The 8052-nt window shown below is 35.1% G+C and overlaps 1 pseudogene; it reads left to right on the forward strand.

Annotated features, from left to right (window-relative positions):
* Positions 1-5298: 5298 nt before the first annotated feature.
* Positions 5299-7659, forward strand: LOC113285591 (annotated as a pseudogene).
* Positions 7660-8052: the final 393 nt, after the last annotated feature.

An 8052-nucleotide genomic window follows, 5' to 3' on the forward strand; every position in this document is an offset into this window, starting at 1 on the left:
ATCAACATCCCAACCTCACGATCCAAACAGACTGATCGTGCAAGTGTTGAAATCATACTAATCATTTCTACGTCCTCTCCCTCACACAAAAGTGTGTTGATCCCAGGGTCATACTATGGATTGCATAAATCATAATAGTATTGAGAGCTTTCATCTTTAGTTCTCACATGGTGAGACTATAGGTATCTTTCACCAAAGTGAAAAAGCATGAACTAGTGAACCCTTAGTGACCTTTAGGTCCTAAGTTCCAGTAATACCAAAACCATCAAAACGAAAATCACATAAAAAACGCAGGAAATACCATTTTAGGCAGAGGTGTCCATGAGGTCTTGAACCTTTGCTTAGTGAGATATTACCGGAATTACTTGCTAGAGACAGTGAACTATGTCTTGAACTGGTAGATTTGATGAAATTCGTGATAACAACCACGGGTGATATCTCCAAGATTGTTGCCAAGCTTGTGACGTTTTGTCCAATTTGGACCTGGACATATCATGTTTCTCAGAATACTCTAGAGAATCAAAGCTCATATTCTCATAGGAAGCGGCCCACTTCCTCATTCATATAGGTGAGTTTCCATAAAGAGTGTTACTGCTACACCCCACTTCAATCTTAAATTGAAACTATAGAACTCATTAAGACTTCTTAAAAGTTATCCTTCACATGCAGTCACATTATCACGTCTACACCATAGGGAAGGGACAGAGAATAAAATTCTCTGATAGTGTTTACCTTTACCCACCACAAATTAGTTGTCTCATTCGAAACCTTGATCTTGGGATCTCCAGTCAGCAAGGTTGAGTATCCTTCATGGCAAGTTTAATTTATGAGCTTAAGCCCCTTCCCCCTCGATGCATTTCTAACTATCTCTTGGGATAAACCTTTCGTCAAAGATTGCGCGATATTCTCCTTGGAATTTATCCAATCAATGGAAATAACGCCGATTGAGATTAATTATTTTCATATTTAGCTATTATATCTTGGCTAACACAATGTATATATATAGCTGGCACAGGCCTATGCCAGAGAGGAATGTCTTCTAAAAAACATCTTAGGCACTCGGCCCCCTCTCGTGCTTTATCTAACTCAATACTCTCAGATTCCATAATGAATTGAGCAATATATGTTTGTTTGTAAATCTTCCAAAAACAAACCCTGATGCTATAGTGAAACATATCCACTCGTAGACTTAGATTCCTCTGAGTCAACTATCCAATTTACATCACAAAGTCCCTCAAGGACAGCAAGATACCATTGATAAATCAAATAAAAGGTAATAGAGTATTTTAGGTACCATAATACTCTACTCAGTGCATCTGAATGCTATTGCTCTGGACTATAATTATATCTACTTACTCACAATATAGGCAATGTATGGACTCTTACATTTCATTAAATTCATCAGACATCCTATAACTCTTGAGTATTCAAGTTAAGATACTTCATTACCCTTTTTTCTTGAGTCTACAAGAATAATCGTACGGAGTACAAGAAGGCTTACAATCACACTGATTGTATCTCTTAAGCACAAATTCAAAATAATGAGAATGACTAAGACTAAATATGTTAGATTATTTTCTAATCCTCATCCCTAAGATTACATCAATAGGGCCTAAGTCTTTCAAGTCAACGTTCTCATTCAGCGCATGTTTTTATTGGAATTAATCACATCTATGTTTGTATTAAGTATAAGCATATCATCAACATACAAGCATACAATCACACAGGCATCCTTAACAAGTTACTTATAAATATACTTGTCAGATTCATTAACTTAAATCCACTAAACATTATCACATGATCAAATTTTCTATGTTACTGTTTACGTGCTTATTTTATAAAACATACAAAATTTTGTTCAACTTACAAACTTTGTCATCATAACCTTTCACTATAAAGTCCTCAGGTTGGTCTATGTAAATTTCTTTATCTAATTCACGATTTTAGAAAAGTTGTCTTAACATCCATCTGATGTATCTCTAATTTGTTTATGACAACAATAACAATTAGCATCTCAACGTAAGTAAATCTCGTCACATGTGAATAAGAATCAAGGAAATATACACCTTCTTTTATTTTATAGCCTTTAGCTACCAACTTAGCCTAATATTTTTCTACAGTTCCATATACCTAATGTTTCCTCTTAAAGACTCATTTACATCTCATGGTCTTACTCTCTGGAGGTAAACTATAAACCTCCCAAGTCAGGTTCCGACGGACTGAGTCCATTTCACTAAATGAAGATTCTTACCAGAATGGGGTTTCAGTAGATATCAAGGATTCTTTATAAGTACGGGGCTTAGACTAAGCTAGGCATGTTATGAAGTCGGCTTCATAAGAAGTCTCAAGTCTATTTTTTTTTTTTTACTTCTCTTAGGCTCAACCGTAACTTCATCTTCCTTTAAGATAAGTTCTGACTATTTGAAAATAAATCTAGGGAATCAACAACACATCTCTAATGAGGTACAAGTTTAAGAATAAACATGTTCAAAGAACTCGGCATCCCTAGATTATGTAATAGTATTCACAACAAATTCAGAAAAATCACACCAAAAGTATGAAAAATCAGAACACACAACCAAAAATCTATATGTAGAAGTATGCTCATCATACCTTATATGAAGACACAATCACCATTTTTGGTTTCTATCTAGTTCTTCTAGGAAGAGGAATGACAATCTTAGTCAAACACCCCCACACTTTGACATATTCATAAGAAGGTCATCTACCTTTCCATAAATCATATGGAGTTTCATCTGATCCTTAAGGGTACTATATTCAGGATATACTAGTTAAGAGGACTTCCTCCTCCCACAAGACCGCAGGTAATCCTGAACTAATCAACATGGTAATTATGATCTCCTTAAGGATACAATTAATATGTTCAAGGCTTCTAATTGGTTATCAAATTCAAGTTTATACATCTTAAGGCTTCTAAGGCATCATCCTTATCCCTAAGCAATTATACAAGACAGTACCTCGTGCAATCATCTACGGAAGTTATAAACCATCTTTTACCACAGTGATTTTAGGTTGAACTCATGTCATCTAGGCATAACTGAGTTAATTCTAAAGGCTTAGAATTACTCTGAACATTTGTGCTAAAAGGTTTTAAAGCAAATTTGATTCTTCACAGATTTCACTTTTGTGTTCAAAAACCAAACTAAATTTGGGTACGCAGCCTATGCTATCCAGTTAAGCATTGACTTAGAAGTTTACGGTTACAAGTTTACCACATAAAACAATCAATCACATAAAGAAAGCACAAGAATCAACTATGTTCACATCATCAATTTTTTCCGTTAAGCTTTTATAGACCCAAAGTCCTATAACTCTTGCTTAAAAAATAACTGCCTTGTTACAACAAGTTTTCCAGAAAAAATTAAGATCTTAAATATTTTTCCATCTACAATAGAACAAGATACAAGATTCTTGCATATGCTTGGAACATGAAAACTTCATTCAATGTGAGAGTATTACAGATATGAGCTTCTGCTCGACCTTTTCTTTTTATACAACCTCTATTGCAGATGAGTTACTCAAAAAGAGTTTCTCGACATCCCCTATCCTCTGATAGGAGGTGAACAGGTCTCTGTTTCAACAAACATTCTTGGTGGCTCCAGAGTCCACCTTCTGGTCTCTCACATTGGTTGTTAAAATAACTTCCGACATCATGTCAATGAACTCGTTCTAATTTGTTTCAACTAAATTAGCATTAACTTTCTACTAATTAAGGTTTTATGTTGTCTACACTTTACTACCGTATGACCCGGAATTTTACGAACATAACAATCACCCTTAATTAAAGTAACGCCGGATTCAGTTTTACGAAACATACCTTTCTTATGAAGACTACGGTTAGAGTTGTGTTTGATATTCCCGCCTTTGTCAGCTTTGGAAGACTTGTGTTCATCCACATGCGCCTGGTAGCCATGTTCCTTTTCAATTTCATGTCACAATCTTCGTTTATACTCTGACCACGGACACGGTAATTTCCCAATCACCTAATACACCACATCTCACAAACCTTAGTTCCGAAACGGAAGATAAAATATGAGTTTTGAAGATAATATCTAGATTTAAGAACTTCGTTTGAACCACCATATCAAAAAACTCATGATTACCCCATAAAAAATACTTTAGTTAACAACAAAAGTTTGCCCGTCAGAATTTTTCAGGAACATTTGTCTGTTTTGTAAAATATCAAAAAAATACTTTTACAACTCCAAAAATTCTGAAATTTTATGTGGGTAACTATCAGGATGTCTACTACGTTGTGTCAAAAGGGTTCATCGAAATTCCTTCTAGGTTAAAAGATAATCTCGAAACTCTAAAGATGACCAAAAAATTCGTTTTTGTTTTTCACTCCACAATTAACATCCATGATTCACAAACCAACCAACCATTTTTTTATTATTACACATAATAATGTCTTAAGATTGTTGGGTGCAATAATTAAAATAAAGAAAAAATCAAATAAGCAAAAGTTATTGATACTCCTTTATAATGGAATTGATCGATTGACGAAACGAACGAGCTTCTCATATCTAAACAACAGCAACAAGGCAAAACTTTGGAAAAACAGAGTGAGTCACGTGTTCAACACGTTGCCCTTAAGACATTAGCGCCCGGCTACACTCAAGAGTGATGCTATAGCCCTCACAAGACGGATATATCCAGGATAAAACACCCTACTACACCTAAGCTTGGCAATTCCGAAAAAACCGTTAAGGAAAATCGCGAACTCTTAAGAAATGCTATGAAATATTTTCCCTTATGGGTCCCTCTAAAATATAGAGCAAACCCTTTCCCATAGATTTCACAAAAGTAGTGAATTTCTTTATATAATTGACAAATACAACTTAAGAAGAAAAATTCCTAAATGTGGGACTAAAAAGTTTACATAGTTTCTTAAAACTACTAAAAATTGGAAACTCCACGATGTGGGACTAAAAAATTTCATTTACAAAATAAAACAATAAATTATAATTTTTATTAAAACTTTAAAAAATTATATTTTTATTAATCGTTTTCCAACACAATATGCATTAGATAAAACCTTGTAGTGCTTTCCAAGTATTTAAGAAACTGATTTGTGTTTAGCTACTAGTGAGTTCATACGTAATACCTTTATTCTACTAGTGGAAAATTTTAACTTGCATGGAACATGAGTAAAACTTTTCATTTATCTATTCTACCAGCGGAAATAGAAGGTTTGAAAGGAATCATCTTATAATTATTTATATAAAGAGGAACAGAAACGTAAACAGAATCAAAAGAAGAGAGTTTATTTTCTTCTGTTTCATATATACAAGGGGTTCCAAAATTAAAAAATGGTTCAAGGGGAAAGGTCGGATTCATTGGACTACAGGATTGAGCTATTGTCGCCGGCTAATGATATTGGTGAAGGTAATTTAGCAACAGAAACTGAGAATTCATGGAGGCTTAACTTTGACGATATTCGATTGCCAGAGAGAAGAACTAATACTTCGCCTTTTGGTTTGTGTGATCTCCTGAGAACTATAAGTAAGTCATAGTAATATAAATTGTTAATAAATTGCTTAGTTTGTTTGTTTTTTTCCTTCAATAATGTGATATATATGATAGTACTAATTTTGATTTTTTTGGTAGGAAAACAAAGTGATGTTGCGGATTATTACAAGAGACAAGAAAAGCTTCTCTAAGGATTCAATGAAATGGAGGCTGTGAATGATGGATGTTTACCCGGAGCTTTAACAGAGGTCGTTATATTTTTGAATTGTCATTTTGAAGGTGTCAGAGTAATAACTTGGGATGATACTGAAAACGAAATGAAACATGGCTCTTTTTTTATATAATCATTTATACTGAAATTACTAATAAACAATTACATTTGATGACATAATAGGATGAAATGAAGGTACTGGCAAGGAGTGAAAGGATGGCGATTCATGCTTCTAACGTGGCAAACTTGGTGCTTTTTGTTGCCAAGGTTTATGCTTCTCTAGAGAGCAGATCATTGGCAGTGATTGCCTCCACCTTGGACTCTCTTTTGGATCTCTTATCAGGTTTCATCTTGTGGTTTACTTCCAATGCCATGAGAAAACCAAACGAATACCGCTATCCTATAGGCAAGAAGAGGATGCAACCAGTGGTATGTATAACCGAGTCATTTCCAGAAAATAAAATGGATGCCTTTCTTTTCAATCTTTTTGATACTCTATAGGACTGTAGGAGTCAAAGCTCTGATTCTTTCCACTACTAAGGCTGTCAGATTTCCGTCTTTAATCTCCCTAGTCCAAACTCTCCCACTACAAATCCAACTTCTTCTTTTTGAATTTGTTTGAACTTTTGAGTCCGGGAAGCAGCTAAACACAAGCCAAAGCCAAACCCTCTGACAGTACAACAAATGACCATACCAACTCCATTTTAATGTTTCATTCAGAATCACGGAATACAAGCCACCTCTTGATTATCCTGATTTACTCATTGCAGGGCATTATAGTTTTTGCATCAGTAATGGCAACTCTTGGATTACAAATATTACTGGAATCCGGCAGGGAACTTATTTCGCAGGTAAAGTTTGGTCTTTAGTCATCCTAGTTGTACATATTGCTCAAATGTGGTGCAGATTCATGTTTCAGATTATACCTCATATTTCTTTCCAAAGCGGAGGAATGTCCTATGCGCATTCTTGCAATTTGTTTTCATAACTAGACATCTTTCTTAAAATTTGCAGTCCCGTCCTGAGATGGATCCAAGTAAGGAAAAGTGGGTGATTGGGATCATGGTGTCCGTGACAGCAATAAAGTTGGGGCTCATGTTATATTGTCGAAGGTTCAAAAATGAAATTGTTAGAGCCTATGCTGTTCTTGCCATCCGTTTCTTCTGGTGGATTGATCCTACTGGAGCAATAATAGTAAGTTGCTCACAGCACTGTCAATGTATTAAGTCCACAAAGATTTATTGACTAGATACTAAGAACATTGTATATGCAGATAGCTCTATATACAATGGGTACTTGGGCAAAGACTGTACTGGAGAATGTGTGGTCGTTAATTGGGAGAACAGCTCCACCGGATTTTCTGTCGATGCTGACGTATCTAATTTGGAATCATCACGAAGGAATAAATCACATTGACACGGTGAGGGCATATACGTTTGGATCTCACTATTTTCTAGAAGTGGACATAGTGTTACCAGGGGATATGATTCTTAGTGAAGCTCATAATATTGGGGAAACGCTTCAAGAGAAACTTGAGCAACTCAACGAAGTTGAACGAGCTTTTGTACATATAGATTTTGAGTTCACCCATAAGCCAGAACACAAGCCCAAGAAGGTGTGAGCCATCTTTATGTGGTACTTGGTTGGATCGAACAAAATCAACAACAAATTTCAGAGTAAACAATACTTCTCATCACGCTGCTCACTGTAATTCCGTGTTAATCTAGTGCAAGGTTAAGCTACATGTAGATCCCTGGATAGGTCATCACTTATTTCCAGCTCGCTGAAATTGTGTCTTTGATTTGGCTCCTGGTTGAGTTTCATGCTTCAAAAAATTAATACCAAGTTTTGTTGCAACTTAGAATACACCACTCAAGGAGTTTTAGATAGGAAGGAAAAATGATGGGTATTTAAATAAAGTGAGAATGTTATAAATACTCTCCATTTTTGTTGATTTTGCACAAATAACCTCGATCGGTAAAAGATAATTTTTTTGGAGTTACCTTGAGAAAGTTGCTTCCACTTTTTGGAAGCAACTTGTGTAAAGTTGCGCCCACTTATGAAAGCAATTTGTGCTAGTTGCATCCATTTCTGAAAGCAACTTATGCTAGTTGCTTCCATTTTTCAGAAGATATGGATATTTTTAAAAATTGAATAAGGATATATTTTAGGCTTCTCTTAAATATAGCTCATTATTTTATTAACCATAATCCATTTGGCTTTGGTCAGTAAAATTTGACTCAAAATTTTAATTTGACCTTTTCAATTATTATTCATAGCCCACAAACTAGGTTTGGCGAGTTGATCTATTTACTTGTCGCGAAATTAGCGAGTAATGACTCAGTGAC

Source organism: Papaver somniferum, chromosome 6 (assembly GCF_003573695.1).
Source record: "Papaver somniferum cultivar HN1 chromosome 6, ASM357369v1, whole genome shotgun sequence".
NCBI lineage: Eukaryota > Viridiplantae > Streptophyta > Magnoliopsida > Ranunculales > Papaveraceae > Papaver > Papaver somniferum.